The following is a 17,189-nucleotide window of genomic DNA, read 5'->3' as shown; positions in this document are numbered from 1 at the left end:
AGTGAGAAGTTGATAAGGGCTGCATGAATCACTGCAGCACTGTTGTGTCACAGTTGTGTACAGACGTAGCACACCTTAGAATGCTGTTATTGACCAATCAGAAACAAGTAATCAACACAGCCGTGTTATATAAACACAAAAGCAACAACTCTAAAATCTGCACACATTTCATGTCAGCTTCAGGCTGTTTAATAATGATTTAGTCAGTAACAATACTAAAGTGGGCTCAGCCTGTCTGAATCAGGCTGGAAGAGGAGCCAAGTCTCTTCTAAAGGTTGTTAAAAGTTGTTAAAAGTATTGATATGATTAAAGTGAGTGCATGTTGAAATGTAACACCTCAAAGAGCTTCATTAAAAGTAACTTTAGTGTTTAATATTTAATTGATGTGATTAACAGAAGGACAGTACCTGTGGGTGGCCACCAAAAAGCCTCTCACATCTTCACTAAAGTTGCGTCTGAAGTATAATGAGCGAGTGTCCTTGGAAGAAAAAGGTCCAAATGTGTTGAAGTGAGCAGAGCTCAGTGTTCTCAGAGAGAGGAGGAAAAACAGGAGAACATGTCTCCTGTATTTATAAATGAATGTCTTTGATGGAAAAGGGCGCCTTAATTATTTTTTCTTATGTGTCCAATTTTTGCTCGATTAAGCATGATGAGAGTGTGATTTGGAGATGAGTAATGTAATTACTGATAACACTAGTGGAGAAGTACAGGGCCCCATGTCTAATTTAAAATGCCTCAGCTTTTCCTTTGAACCTCGGGAACACGGACCTTTCTACTAAATGAAATACATTTGTTTCTCTCTTTCCATGGGCACGGGCAGAATGACTGTTTAGCTTTCCTCTCCGTTCTGTTACCTCTCAAGTCAATGATTAAAATCTGGAATGTTTCAAATTTAATTAACTTATCGTTGTGCTTTTTCTTCTTATGCTTCCCAGCAAGCTTATTAAAAAATGACATTATTCTGAGAACAAATGGATGCTAAGCATCACTGGAAATAACGTCTAATAGACCCTGACAATAATGAAATTTCTTTGCCATAGATGAAGTACGGCGACTCCTTCAACCACAGGCTGCAGGGGCTCAAGAAACACTGAAGGGCAGCTGCTCTCATCTGTTTGTCTTTTATACTGATGATTGTTGGTGCACTGCTTTAATAGTGTACAAAATAACGTTTGTGTCATGTGACAAACAGCGAGAGAAGTGAAGTGTTTGCATGCACGTCTCACTTCATAAATCTGCATGGTGGTGTTTTTGTGAGGCAGAATATAAAACAGCTCTCACTCTCAGCAGCTTCACCTTGATCTACAGTGGTTTGGATTACACTTAATTAGTGGATTACATTTCCCTCCACAACATCTAGTACAGTCAGGATCAAAAACAAGCTCGCTCAAACATGGTGAACGTGTCTTCAAATTGCTCTGTATAACAAAAGTGCTTTTTTTTTTATTCCAAAAAGTCTGAATATTTGAAAACTTTCGATATTTACTGCAAACACAACATAACAGTGCATTTTAGGAACATCCCCTGCTGGAGCTCAAAGCCTGAGCCGCCTGTGTGACAGCTCAGAGGCCTTTTCAGTCAACAGTTACTCTCTCAGCTCTCACAAAACGGAGAGAACTAGCAAGCTGTGCTGAATGAGTTATCGCTGCACCAAAAGTCTGGACAAATAGCATTTTGTATTGCATACCATAAATGATGGGTGGGTGGACGGGTGGACTTTATTGATCCCAAACTGGGAAATTGTTTTGTTTTTTTATGCCCATGTACTGTTTGTGTATGTTTTATGTCCACCAGAGGTGAACATGATTGATAAGTGCATATTTTGCAAAAGAACAAAGGCTGATGGACGTTTCAAATCCTGTATGAATAGTAAAAATCTGTTACTATGGCGATATAAAACCCCAAAATTTAAAGGAACAATTCTCCCCTGGAAAAAGCCCCTGTCAGTCAAAGCTGGTGTTCTCTGTAATCGATAGGAGCAATAATATTTGAAATTGGCGCCATAGCTGTGGAGAAAGTTGTACAAACAGCTCATGGTTTTGCCCGTTCTACATTCCTACAACACCCAGCATGCATTGCGCCCCTCCCTCTGAAAGGAACGGAGTGAAATACTACCATTTTCCAGTCTAAAAAGTCTTGGGGTCTGCAGTCTGCATTTCAAACCTGTCAATTTTGAACGAGACATGACATCAGAGGCGGGTGTCCTAAATTGAGGAAGTTTAGTTTAGCAAGCTCCCTGGCCTTTTCCAGGTTTTCCAGGGCCCATTGGAGAAGCGGATACCGTCCTCCTACCTTAATGGCATTAGCTCCCCATACCATAACAGCATGATAGGACTGCGATTGAAAATCGTGTTTCGAGAAGCAAAACTCCTGTAGGCTATGAGCTGTAAATGTGTGATTTCAACTTACTGACTGAAGGAAACTGACATTGAACATTTGATCGACAGAAGGAAACATTGCTGAGACATAAGAGGCTCCTTGTCTCCTTGATGTGTCGTATTAGGAGGATATTGTCCTCGGGAACAGAGATACTCTCCGGTTAATGTGTAACCTCTTACAGTAACATCAGCCTGTCAGTCCAGCGAGGCTGCAGAAACAGTATGACTGCATGGAGAATCAATTATATGATGGAGTAATGCTGAGGCTCAGATTAATGTGATTACAGATGTTTTTATTCTTTCCAAGTGGACTTCTGTTGGACTCACTGCCGCTATATTGAGTAGTGTCGTCAAATTAGTGCAACACTTAGATGTCATTTCTAAAAGAACAGTCACTCCACCTAAAGAGACGAGTAGACAAAGTGGCGCTTACTTTTAACCACTTAATCCGTCACTTTTTCAACAGTGTGCTGCAGTAAAAGTGCAGCTGAGAAGAAGCACCAGTGAAAACTTCATTTTAAGGTTTCTACGCTCCAGTTAGCTCCATGCTGGCAGTTTGGACGAGGCTGCAAGTCAGCCAGAGTTATTTCAATACACAACTCTATAACGTATACACGACACAAGACACACACATAGAGAAGCATAAATCATCGTGACTTCCTGTCTATGGACTGTGAACAGACATGAGGACAGGGTCTCCAGGCGGGGTCAAGGGGAGGAGAGGTTGGAAACAGGGCACAGATGAGCCATGGAGAGAGAGAGAGAGAGGAGGGATGAAGATGGATTGGAGGTAGGGCCTTGTCCGTTAATCACTTCAGGATGTGTGTGTGTGTGTGTGTGTGTGTCTTAGACTGTGCTTGTGTATTTTCCTTTAGTCTGAAAAGAAGAGATATTATATTCCTCAAGAAAAACCACTTGTTGAAGGTGCAACGTGTTAAAATCAGAACATTTTGCACAAAGCTACGCTGACAGCTCCAAACATGGATCTCACCTGGCTACCTGCCAGCCCCTATTCCACTAAATATGTGTAGCATGCTTCCATATTGCATTTGTTGCATATTCCTTTCTTGCAATAACATCTTCTCCACTGTGTTCATTTTGACATAACAAAAGAACTGTCTCTAGCATCTAACCGTGACCTCCTCAGCTGACCCTTAGAGAAGGTGCACAAGCATTTCATTTAAGCTCACCTGCCGACCCTCGAGGTTCTGATGCATCATGACGAGGAAAAAAAGTTAATAGTTTTTAGTTTTGTATTTAATTTATTCCATGTTCTTGTCATGATTTAGTCTTGTTATTAAATTCATTTGTATTTCCTTGTTTAGATCATTTCCTGTTTTACTTTGTCACCTTGTCTCATGTGGCGTTCTACTTCCTGTTTCACCGGCTCCTCGATTTTCTCACCTGTGCCTGATGTTCCTCCCCTCCTCAGCGTATTTAGCCTTTGTCTTCCCCTGTCTCTGTGTCAGCTCATCCTCATTCTCCGTGAAACTTTAGTCTTTGTCAACTTCTTGCTCCAAGTGCTCCTCGACTCCTCATGGCTCCCTGTTTTTTTGCCTTGTGTTGTCGTCTGTTCTCGTTGGATTAAAGCTGGACCTTTTGTCAGACCTTGTTTGCCTGGATTAGTAAGCCTTTTGTTTATTAAACCTATTCTGCATTGTCTGCATCTGGCTCTTCTCCTTTTGTGTTCATACAAACATGACAGTTTATATTTATCTGAAATATAAACCAGTACTGTTGGTTGCAACTTCAGTTTTTCTGCAGCACAAAGCTGAGAACTTTGTCTTTGATGATATCATACTGTACATTTCTTTATAATGTCATCATGTAATGGAACACACAGTGCAAAACAAGATAATGCACAGGTGGCCCTGAACTGGCTGCATGTGATTACTGTGTGCGTAATCCTGTTTAGAAATAGAAACCATAAAAGCTGAAACTTTGGCTTGTACAGATTTCAGGGAAATGACGCTTTTGAAAATACTCCAACAAATAACATCATAATATGCTAAAGACCTGTATTTAAGAAATTAAACTGCTGCGATCTCTTCATAAAAATAAGAACAGCTCAAATTAGAGGGTGTTAAGAAACATTTGTTAATGATGATACACACAGAATTGTTTTGGATCAAAAGATTATGTGGCTATTTTCAAAATTGACATAAAAAAACAAAACAATACAATTTCTAAGTCCCTAACAATTATGATAGTTATTGACATACATAACCTCTTAATTAAGGCTGTACAGAATGATATGAAGCACATGAAGATACTCCAAGAAATTACAATTAGCAACTTTTATACTATAAATATTCGGAGATCCTTGTTATAATGTATAGCAGCTTTAAACAGGCTGTCTTAACATGTATCTGACTGTTTCACAGTAACAGCTGCCAGTCCCTGTGTGTGAAACAAGCCTGGTTTTCAGCAGTGTTTCGATGTGTTTTGGATTGTCTGCCTGTAAATAAACCAGAGGACCAGAGTGCAATGCTGTTTCCATGGCAGCGGGCAGCAAACTAAAGTCAGTCAAGCGAGCGTTCGAGCGACAATTACAGCGACTGTTAGAGCATCAAAGGCCTTCATAAAACTGTCCCCGTCACCCCGACGAGCCCAGGAGGAGACGCAGCTTTGGTCTTCATTTCTCTTTAAGGAAAGGTGCGAAATGTTACAGGAGGGGAAAAAAACGTTTTCAATTTAGCAGCTTTGCGCCTGTCTAATTGCCTTTCTTCTTACAAGCAGCATTAGTGTCTTTCATGTGTCAAACACAGCTTCAGTATGAGGTTTTTATCATCTTTTCTTTGTTTTGTTATTAATTAGCGGACCGTCGCGCTCATACAGTGAGGCTGGGAGAGCACGGGAGTCTGTTAATTCAACCCTGACATTAATTCTTCCTCTCGCCTCTGCCCTCAGAATCCACTTCATTATTCACTCCTCACTTTGAGAAGCAGTCTGTACAACATCGCTCCAGAGACAGACAACCACACAAAAGGTACAGTGTAAAAAAATGTCACTTTCTTTGCTGCAAGATTACGTTTGTTCACACGCTTTGCAAACTGTGAGTCAAGTATATTCCCTTTAAGTAACTTGGCTATCGAACCTATTTCAACTTCTTCATTAAAACTTCATCACAGCGACCCTCTGTAATTTCTGATGCTCTGCGGCCTCATATTGTATCTTCTGTGACTGTCTGGAGGCCTCGCACAGATTCCAATAACTGATGCAAAAGAGCCCTAACAAGAGCCGAGCACAACAAAGGAAGCGTTTGACTCGTCACCTCTGGGCCCCGCAGGACGACAGGTAATTTCGCAGAGTATTTGCCAGATAAACCTGTGTTGTTTTACTGGGGCACATTATCAACAGACGCACCGCTGCTGCAATCTCCTCCCTGTGTAAATTACACCGTGCTATCGTTGTGTATCTGCACTCATCAGAGTGTGGGGAATTTGGGTTGTGATAAGAGTTTGTAGCTACATTTCCTGCCTGAAGGCAATCGTCGAACTTGTTTGCATGTTAAATCCAAGTGAAATCACATGAAGTTTTTAGACAGAAACATCAACAACCTGTTTTCTAACATGTTTTTAGTTTTTTACTTTAAAACAATAGTATTGTAGTCTTGAGCAGCTGGAGGGGCGTGTCGATGTCTTTGTTACGACTGAACACGGCTCTGGATTTTGTTTAAAAGTTTAAATGTTAAAATTTAGCAGGAGCTCCGAGGCGAGGACACACGGGTTAGTCAGGAGGCAAAACAACAGGGACCTGGCAAAGACAGGAGATCGAGCTGGAGGCTGATGTACTGTTGGGTTAATTTGGTAAAAAGATGCAGGCAGGGGGCGTAGGTTTTATTGTAACATTGGTGGGGACTCGTGTCATCATATCTCCTAGTAGTCTCGGAGTAGTTTAGCTGACAGAGAGTGCGGACAGGACTATTTCTCTGCTCCATCTGCGCTGTCCCTGCTTTATGAAGGAATTATGAATTCACAAAATAATAATAATTATTATTAAATATTTCATCACTGCTTGAAACGAATTAATTACTTTAATTAAGTTTTGATGCCGCACGCTTTGATGATGAGGTGTTTTCATTTCAAATGTCCCACTGTAACTAAAGACATGCGGGCAGTGATATTAACTAAAAATAGTATGTGTAATATCTAAACTTATTGCCCTCCTAGAGAGAGACAGAGAGAGAGACAGAGAGAGGGAGAGAGAGAGAGGGAGAGAGAGAGAGAGAGAGAGGGCATACATATGGACAGCGTGGATATGGCTGCCCCAGCCTTAAGCCCAGTTAAAATCTGCGGTTGTTTTAGTCCCTCGGATCTGGATCTTTTTTTTGTGGATCACCCCATCTCTGGATTCTCCCTGCAGGAACGAGACTGTGTTGCTTGGTTCGACTCCTACTTCTGTTGTGGCTTGTTTCATGTGTTTGTTTAATATACAACATAACTGGGCACTTCTTGGTCTGAGAAAGGAACTGAGGTATCCTTGTGGTGGTTTGAATATAATTAAAAAAGTAATAATAATAATAAATTGTCGGTTGAAATACCGGCTGGCAAAAAATCATCAACACCGCTACAAGGTGTGCTATTAACCACAGCTCTGCAGCAGGAGGAAGCAGACATGCCTTTGCAAGCACTTTCGGGGTCTGAAATAATTTACTCATTCACCACACCACATCTATGGAGTTGAATGGTTTAACAGTGCATGAGGGTTTGTTGTCCACTATAAAGTTTTGGCAAACTCCCCATATGTTGCTCCTTATAGGGAGTAATGGGTGACTTTGTGCACAGCCATGGTCCGCACTGTCTTCAGAGACTACACAAACAAATCAGGACGATGGATGAGACAGAGAACTGATGTATGTCTTTCAGGCTTATGGTACTGCCAGTGCTGGCAATTATTTGTCAACAGCTAACTTGACTTTTGCCCTGTAGGGTGACAATGACTGCCCTCACCGTATCTTTTTAAACAGGGAAGTTCAAAGCACAAATACTGTGTTACTTTTTACATGAACTTCCTACACTTTTCACATTCTCCAAACAGGCGTGTTACTTTAGCTGAAGATCTGAGTGTTGTGTGAGTGATCATATATACTGTATATGTTTTATTGGCCATCTAACAACATATCTAACATGTAAGTAATGACGTTTATAGCATGTGGTGGATTCCCTCCCTTGAAGCTCCACATACCACAGTCTGCGCCTGTTAGCAGCCTGTCATTGAAACAAGCCTTCTAAGAGTATGCAGTCTGCCTGACATCCTCTGTCACCTGTGCTGCCCACATTTGTCGATGCCTGCAGCCTCCTCCCAACATCCCCATTAGGTCTGAACTCAGTTTGGTCCTGGGGAAGCAAGCGATGAGTGAAGGAACTAGAGGCGAGGGAGTGAGAAGGAGATGACGACAAGGTCCCGAGCCACAGCCTGAATCAGCCCCCGCTCCTCTGGGAACAAACTTCTTGGAGACCCAGCTCTGCACCTCCAGAGGCCCCCCGGACCCCGGCGCTGACGGACATCCAGGTGGTCGACCATGAGGGAGGAAGGGCGCTTCAGCAGATGGACGAAGGACCCTGAAGTCGTCAGGGTTAGTGTGAGACGCAGCACAGCTGAAGGAGGCAACAGGGGCTGTCATCATCACCATTACAGCCTGATACGGACGCCCACCTCCTCTGCTAATTAATGGAACCATATGAGTTACAATGAAAAGACACTGATGAGATATTGGCTCTCTTCAGGCCTTTGCTCTAAATTACTAAGCAGATATAAGTTATCTGAAAAAAAGAAATGAAAAGTGAAACTAGCGATGACACCATAAATGTTACTGAGGTATTTAGTCCTCTGAAAGAAGCCTCATTTTCTCCTCTTGTTTCACACAATCATGCTTCTTATATACAGTCTATGGTCAGCAATCAGTTTGAGTTTTGAGGTCAACATGCTCCACATTTCTTTTGCATCACTGTCTGAAACTTTCCTCAGAGAGGCCGTCACACAGCTGCAGCCCTGCAGCGTAAATGCTGTTTAGCAGTAACAGGTCACCGAGTCTTAACTGCATGTAAACATGTTTGACAGCAGCGCCTTCCATCAGTAACATGATAGCAGAAACAGGGAGCGTCCCCAAAGCCCCTAAATCCCCCCGTGGAGAACGTCTTTTCACACCTGCAGGCCGTGAGCACCAACACCAGGGCCACCATCCATCCACTCCTCTTCCAGGCCAAGGTCAACGTTTGGAGGTGGGGGCGGGGGAAGCCATCACTCAGCCCCAGGTCAGGCCTCCTGGGAGGGGATAACTTGGGCTGCTTGGTTCTCCCCCTCAAGGATGTGGTGCTCCTCCAGTTTGGCTAATGCTTTAAACACCTGCCTCTGTGGGGAGAGGTGAGTCATTTTTTCATAGCATGAGGTTGCTATGATACAGACCTGTTCTTCAAATAACTCTTGTTCTGCAGCCAGACTGCTGCTGTTTAAGAAAGTGATTACATTACTTATTCAATATAGACTGCACCCTCCATAGCATAAGATTCTTAATATTAGTTTCAGAATGAATGCAGAATTTTCATAATAAACACTTTTTAGATGCTCACTAATATGTACATATAACCCTGGATTATTGTATGTTGTGCATTTTTGTTTCTACCTGCTTTAAACAAATGAAGCTGTAGTGAAAGTTAAGTCAGGAAGGCTTTAATTTGTATGTTAGTTCTCTTGTATATTTGTCATACCACACTTTGTCTCTCCTTATCGAAATGTGTCAGCACTGGGGAACCAGGAAAGGTCCCAGAGGATTGTTTGTCTTTATGGACACACGAATCCTCTACATAGTCTGATGAGATAGTAGACAGAGCAGTAAAGCCTGCTTGCGGTGGCGGCAGGGTCGGGGATGGGTCACACAGGTTCACCCAGGTGACTGGGGTTTGAGTGCCCTCAGGAGGACAGTTCTGAGAGCATGTAGATTTACTGATGTTAGAAACTGCATGACATTTTTACCCCCTAAACCTTACCAAGAAGCTTTGGTGGCTTAACCGAACTGAAACTGTTTCACATGTACTACCCGTTTCCCACCTAGAATTAGCGTGTTGACACGAAAGACCCGCTTATAAATGCCGATTGTCTCTGTTTCCATTGCCAGTGGAGTATTCTGCTTTCGTTCTCTTTTCTGCTGCGTCACCGTCAGACGTCACAAACGCGCCCGAAACAGAGTTAGTGACCAGTGAAGATGTTACAGTGGTTAGGTCTTTATTGTATCTATCACTCATTCAGTCTATTTATCAAACTCAGTACGACAAATTTGGAACGATGTTCGAGCGCTGCTCGGACGGAGCATAGCATGGCGCTGGAAAGGGGGCTGAGACTAGCGTGTCAACACAGGTTTTGTGTTCCCATCAATGCCGATCGGCGCCGAGGTGATAATTACCCGGGTCTACTGCAGAGTCATTTGACACGGGTCTGAATGCCGATTGTAACCTTTCCCACTAGCGGGTTTTTTAACCATTGGGAAAGCGGCTTTAGAAAGGCTTTCGTCTTCTCTAATGTTTCGTCGTTTTCATTGTGCTGGCATGTTATCTTAACACATCAGGTGCCACCAACATGTAATGCGGTGTTAAAGAGCAGCTCCAGGCATGTTTTAAGACATATAAAATGCTCTGCTTGAAATAATATGCTTCATTACCTTGTAAAAATCCTCCCAAGGCATCTCCTCCTTCTCCCTCATTAAAAATTCCTGAATCTGCATAGGCCCCGCCCATTATGCTAATTTCCAACCGCCCGCTTCTGTCGCAATAATAAAACACGTCTCTGCCATCGTTTAGTGGCAACTTGTTGAAACTTAGCAGCTTAAAATGTAGTAATTAGTAGTAGTAGCGTTAACGTTAGCAGTCAGTAGTGAGTTTGCCAAAATGACGATGAAGGTTACAGCTGGCTCACAAATCGCTGAAGTGGTTGCCATAGGTTACACATAATGATATGCATAGCGTCACCCCGTCCATTAACAGGATTGGCTTCTTAGGTTTGTGACGTCTCAAACCTGCCAATCTGAAAACGTGTTGTTCAGCCTGTCCTTGGTACACTGCAGTTTAAAAGCAGACAGGCCCAGCCATGGAGATGATGCTGATGTTGTCCCTGATGTGTCTTGTAGCACATGAAGAACACCACATGGAGATGTTTACAAGGTTTAACTCTGGATTTCACCTGGAGGGGGTCATTTCATTTATAAGATTAGGTCGCTGTAAAGTAATGGGGAAAATTACAAATCTGAATACTATACAACTCCTTTCTCTTAACTGTGTTAATGGTGACACACAAGTGTAATAATGTGTCCGGTATAACTGTGATATCTGTCTCATGGTTCCATTTGCGATCTTTATTTGCAAATACTGTTTGACGCTTTACATTTTAAAAAAGAGAATAAAGCTTCATATTGAGAGTTAAAAGGAATTCAGAGGAAAGTTTTTCTGGTTCTTCCTGATAAATAAGAAAGCTCATTTAGATCAAAATAAGATTTATTTACAGCAGCAAATATTGACCCTGACTCAAGTGTTTTGTCTTAGCTAAGATGGTTGTAGTGAAAAACAAACTTTAATATCCATCTACGCCCTGCATCCTGTTCTCAACATGGCGAGGATCATGTGAAAAAGCATGGAAGCACAGAATAAAATTGTTCTCTCTTTGTAAAAAAGTCTGGTGTGAAGGTGCAGGGCATTTTGAAGATATAATCTTCCCTCACAAATTACCCCGCAGGCCGGTTGCCATGGGAATAAGATTAACTTATTTTCTTCTTGCATCAACACAAAAGGAAAACAAACAGTAAAAGAGCCCTCATCAGATAGAGCTCCCCGGCCTCGGCTATGTTTCATTATCACCCAAGTGCTCAACAAAAGCTAAAAGAATCCAGAGGTCCCTCCGTGGCACAAAAAAGACGGACAAAAAACACGCCAAACAACTTAGTACAGATACAGAACAAAACTGCACTTCATTTTCCCTCTAATTACACTAATGGAAGTCTCTTTGTAGGCCCCAGTGCTTCCAAACCGTGGAGCTAAAAGAGGATAGGCACTCTGCTAAAGGCCCCATTGTGCTGGGTAAGCCCCCGGCTTAGACAGAGAGGGAGACAGGACCAGCTGTAATTAGTTTAGCTCCCTCGCTGCTTCACATCTTGCCAGGAGAGGGCTTTGCCCAGTGAAAGGTGTCTCCACAGGGCTCTGTGGCTAAAATGAGGGCGGATCATGTACTAAAGGTCCTATGGAAGGGCAGGGGGATTTCTAACCTCCTCAGTCTGACATGCTGTGACTAAATTGGACGAGGGGGAGTCGCACAATGTAGGTGGTTAGATGAGTGAAGGGACCTAATTATGAGGGAGGATAGTGAGATATTCACTCAGCCGCTGAGACCACAAACCTTCCTGTATAACTCTTCATATAAAGGTCAAGAATCCCTTCAACGGAAACCTGGGCTCATGTGGCATGTGGTATTTGAAAATAATTCTTTGCATAATGAGCTCAGAGGAGCAGATGAATGGGATTACCAACATCAGGACAATACTGAGTCGTGCATATTTTCCATCAAGAATTGTACACAAAATCACCTTTAAATAAATCCCACTCATCTGGTGCTTACGTAGGCTAATACAAACCATAAACATATTTGTAATTAGTGGTGTAATAAACAATGCTGACTGCAGTATGCGGAAAGGACAAGGGCAAGGCCTTTCATGGCAGAACGTAGAACGTGAGGGAAATGTATAAAACCCTTCCAAGGTTTCCTGGGCCTCTGCAGCCCTCAGAAGGCTTTATTCTAAGTCTAACCAAATATTGCTTTTTTATTGTCACTAACTAGACTTTCAAAGTCTAACCTTCTTGTTGCTAACATGACCACAGAGTGAAGAACGTGCCAAACGGACGCTAGGGATGTACCAAATAGCCATATTTTGAAGCGCAGCGACTGACCGAGCTGCTGTATTTGAGGAGTCGGAGGTGAAAACATGTTGGGACAGGCTGTTATTTCCCAATGTTTGTCTTAGCCAGAGTTGTTTTCCATTTTCATTGAGATTTTTTTTTCCCACTGTGGATGTTGTCTTTGGGAGGTGGGCCGTTCACACCTCAGTGAGCAGCCTCAATGGTTCCCAACCCAAAGTCGGCCATTTTTCCCGGCCTTTTGCCCTGTTTGAATGGATACCCTCTCCCCTCATTTACCCTCAGCATGAAAGAAAAGGTCCTAAATAATCTCCCCTTGCTTTAATCAGGGGAGCTCAGGAGGATTGGACAGATCCAGGGGGTTTGTGCCTTTGTGCTGGCCTTGACCGTCTTGATTCCGTTGGCATTTTCTGGCAGGGTCCACCGCCCGGGGCCTTTTTAATTTGCTCTCTATTGACTCTGTGTTAATTGGGTTGGGGAGAGATGCATCCAGATTTCAACCCCAAGTTCAGTCATCTTAAACCTTCATTGTGTTTTTCACACTTTTCACAAAAGATGCGCAGCCTGCTGTGATGCAGGGAGTTTGAAGGAAGGGGGAGGAGTGGGACAGCAGAGGAGGGGATGTATTGGAAGGAAAGGAGGAGTTCTGATTCAGAGTTTGAACTGTACGTTTGAGAAGAGGGGAAAGATAACAGCTTGGCGGATTTCCAATCCACTAATCAACAATGTCTTTCTTTGGTAGCACTGAGATTGGGTGACCTCATAGGTTAACAGGGTTAAGCCTATCCCAGCTGTCATTGGCTGAAAGGCCGGGTACACCCTGGACTGGTCGCCAGTCAATCACTGGGCTGACACATAGAGACAGACAACTTTTCACACTCACACCCACACCCACACCTATGGGCAATTTAGAGTCACCAATCAACCTTACAAGCATGTCTTTGGACTGTGGGAGGAAGCTGGAGACCCCAGAGAGAAACCACGGAGACAACATGCAAACTCCGAACAGAAAGGACAACTTTGCCCAAAAGTTTGAAGGGTTTGAACCAGTGACCTTCTAGCTGTGAGGCAACGCGCTAACCACTGCACCACCGTGCAGCCCTATTTCAACACTATTTCAATTTATTTTTATTTAAAACAAATTCAAAACACAAAAACTACCATCATGTCTGTCACCATGTCGAGTTTGAAATCATGCTAGCTACGGTTGCTGTAGCTAGCGGTAGCCGGCAGCCTACGGTAAGGGTGAGGGTGGCGGCTGCACTGGCGATCATGACGGTGCATGTCCGTGACGAAGTGTTGCCAACAATCAAGTCGCTTAAAACAGCAAGGAAAACACAAAACAGCACTGCGGTAAATAATAGGAGACGTTGTAGCTTCTCGGACCTGGAAACTGTTTAATATGGAGATGTGACGTCACCACTTAACAACCGGATAGCGCCGTCGTCTGGGTAAAATACCGTAAGACATCTTATGCATGTTACACTGCTATATTGGTCGCACTGGTATGTAGGACGCAGCCCACTTTTAGATGAAAAAATAAGTATTAAAAGTGCGTCTTATACACCAAATGTTACGGTACATTGGGACAGGAATGCTATCGGATTGGCCCGACCACATCTGGAGGTGTTCTTGCTGGCTTTATGATTACATTTTAAGCCGCCCATCAAAAACAACCCTCTCTTCTCAGCTAATAAGTAAAGAGTAGAGCCCAAACAGCAATATGAGGGTCATGTGATGGTGACAATCAGGATATAATGTGGGACCCAATCCCAACCCAACCCTGTGCATGCAGATAGACCAAGATACCCAACAGATCTAGTCGTCCAAAGTGCCACAAAATTGGTTGATATAGCTAATAACAACGTGCGTTAAAGATGCTGTTTGTCTCAAATGAGTCGAACTTCAACCTTCTGACACACGCATTACTTCTTACAACTTGCATGAGGGAGGCCCAAACAGAAGAGGCCCGACAGGAGGGGACCTGACTTGACCCGAGTAGTGATAATAATCTGTACTTGTTTGGAGTTGGGGTTTGGGTCCTGTGGTCCAGGGAGACCTTTGAAGACCTGTAATTCAAAGCTTCTCTCTTGAAACATCAAAGTACTGTCAGAGTATTACAGAATCCTGCATGTGATAAACTTGTTGATGTTTGTTGACAAATCGATTGTTGGTAAACATCATTTCCATGTTTAGATGGATTTTGATATAATTAAGATAACAAGCAGCATTCAGACGATCTTATTCAAATAACTTGTGCATATAAAGATTGCATGTTGATACAAGATATAAATAGGGTCTCTGTCTGTCTGTCTGTCTATCTGTCTGTCTACAGGCCTGTTACTGCATTTGTCTGTCCATAGGTGTGTGTGTGTGTGTGGGGTGGGGGTTGGGGTCTGAATGATACAAATGAAGTGTCCTGGTAAGAGCACCGGGGTGTTTAAGTGTGTAATCATTTGTTTCCTCCCTGAAGACCCAGAAGCCAGACGGAAAGAAGTCCACGCTAAAAGAATCGTGAAATCCCAGCAATTGGAGAATGCACCCCGAGGAATCTCATTAAGCAGCTCCACACGTCGATGGCGCAGCCTCACACTGCTGTTTTTCTTACAGAGCCGGAGCAGTCCATGGAGGATTTAACTGGATAATGGTATTGGTTTCACATCAGCGAGGGAGCAGGAAGACACCAGTGGATAAGCTGAGAGGACAGACTCTCTCTCTCCCCCCTGTCTCCCACTTCTTGACTGAGTAATTATTCCTTAAGCCCACCTACCCAGGCAACAAAAATAGAATTGATTTCCCATTATGTGCAGCATCAGTCCTGCTGGGGAGGTCCTGTCAGGGTGAGCAGGCAGGGAGCAGACATGTCTAACCCGAGAGCCTGGGACTGGCTGTGAGCTGCTGCACGGGGCTATCGATGTGATCCTGTGCTTCATTTCCCAAAACAAAGCAGACACGCTGTTGTTTCACCTTTCTGCCCCGGAACAGGCACCTGACTGCAGTCAGAGAAAGCCGAGGGAGAGGGAGCCAGACCTGAACACTTACTGGTCTTATTGACTTAAAAGTGGGTATTTTTAAAAGGTCTCTGCTCTGATACAATGTCAAAGTTAAGAATGACTTTGATCAAGTTGAGTTAAAGTCCTTCAGTCATATGTCAGAGGTTAAGGATGATACCAAGCTGCTGTTTCTTGAGCTGAAGGGATTTTAAAGAAATGAAAGATACTTTTATAGCGATATGTTAGGCCCTGCTGTATGTCAGCTTAACCTGTTGACACCATATTACATGATGGTGGTATTTAATGTTGTATAATTACATGCAAGCACCATGGAAACAATGCCATGCAAAGTGCTCGTGCAAGAAGAAAACCTTCCTTACATGTGATTGACGTTGGGAAACAGTCACAGTACGGTTAGCTTTACCCTCAAATTCCACAGGATCTGTCTCCGGCGCGTTACGTGTGTGCCGCGACCTCCAGAGTCGATCGCGCCCATTCAAGTCAATGCTTGTGATTCCACAGCACGCGTCGTGGTCCGTCTCCGGCGCGTCCCAGAAGCGTCTCTCTGCTCTGCTCCGCTAAAGATATGCGCCGGTTCTATTTTTGACGGAGGCCGCTTCAAGCACGCGTCAAGCTGAGATAAAAATATCAGGGTTTGGGTTTAAATAAATTACCTGCATCAGTAAAGTTACATTATGAGAGGAGGATTATTACAAGAGGATTCCCAACCCTCATTGGCGTTACAGTGGTGGTGTTTCCATGCTCATAACACGCTGCCTCCATGAAATGTGGTCTTACAAAGTTATGGCTATTTCATGTATTTCTGTGAGACCACACTCTGTGATTCAGAGCCAAGATCCATTGGCTCAATTGGGGCAATACCCCTAATGCAATACCAACACCAAACTGAATTTATATGCTTGTAGAGGGAAAGTAAATAAAAGCTAATTGAGTTTGGCAACCTGCTAATTTCCACTGTATCTTTGAGCCAACACCAGTTTGTTTACTGCAGCTCTAGCCGACACCTCTGAATGCTGTCGTGCTCATTTATTAGATCAGGTCGTGGCACAAGTGTCTACGTCCATAAGCCAATTGATTGCAAAGAAAATTTGTCAAGTCTTGTCATCGGGCAGTAGGAATGCTCCAACTATCACTAACTCGTGCCCGAAGTCTCACACTTCCTCCGCCGGCTTGCCCTCTTCCTATCGTCAGTCTTGCCCCATGTGCCCAACAGCTGATGGGAAAACTAAAGTTCAGGCTTTTATTTAAGAAAGAAGTCTTGTGTTTTGTTTTGAGGCAAACTGCTACATATTTATTGGTTTATGAGATGTTCTTCATATGTCAATACTGTTGCACTCCAGGTCCTGTTTGCCTTCACGCTCTGAGCTGTATTATGAAAAGCACTGCCTGTACCCATCGCTGTGTTAGCTGACTCCTGCTGACTCACTCAGAGATACATCTGCACAGCTATTTGTGACATATCACCTATTATTACAAGTAATTGTACTTGCACTTCTGGAACTTACTTATCGCGTGTGTGTGTGTGTGTGTGTGTGTGTGTGTGTGTGTGTGTAGGGTCATGATGAACTTTGGAGAAGAGCCTCCATGTTCTTCACAAAATTAAGCTCTTGATAAGTTTTAGATAACCTTTCTTTCACATGTGCTTCATGACCTTTACAGCTTTATTTTTGTTTTCTCTATTTTAATTCCCTCCGCGTGACAGAAAGTCCCCTGAACTACCTGCAATGCACTTACCTTGAACGACCTTCAGTTTGACTTGTAACACTAGAACCGCCAACGGGTCAAATTTACCCTCAGCCGTCTTTTGATTGTGTGTAACTTTTTTTCCAGGAAATATTCCAGCCCCCCAGTCTTTGACTTTTCCTTTAAGTGTGTTTGATAGCGCCCCCCATTGTTAAAAA

The sequence above is a fragment of the Semicossyphus pulcher genome, unplaced genomic scaffold (genome assembly GCF_022749685.1).
Source record: "Semicossyphus pulcher isolate SPU_LCO1_2020_fin unplaced genomic scaffold, fSemPul1.0.p SCAF_15, whole genome shotgun sequence".
NCBI classification, from domain to species: Eukaryota; Metazoa; Chordata; class Actinopteri; order Labriformes; family Labridae; genus Semicossyphus; species Semicossyphus pulcher.
The sequence above is the reverse complement of the archived record's forward strand: the minus strand, read 5'-3'. Positions refer to the sequence as shown.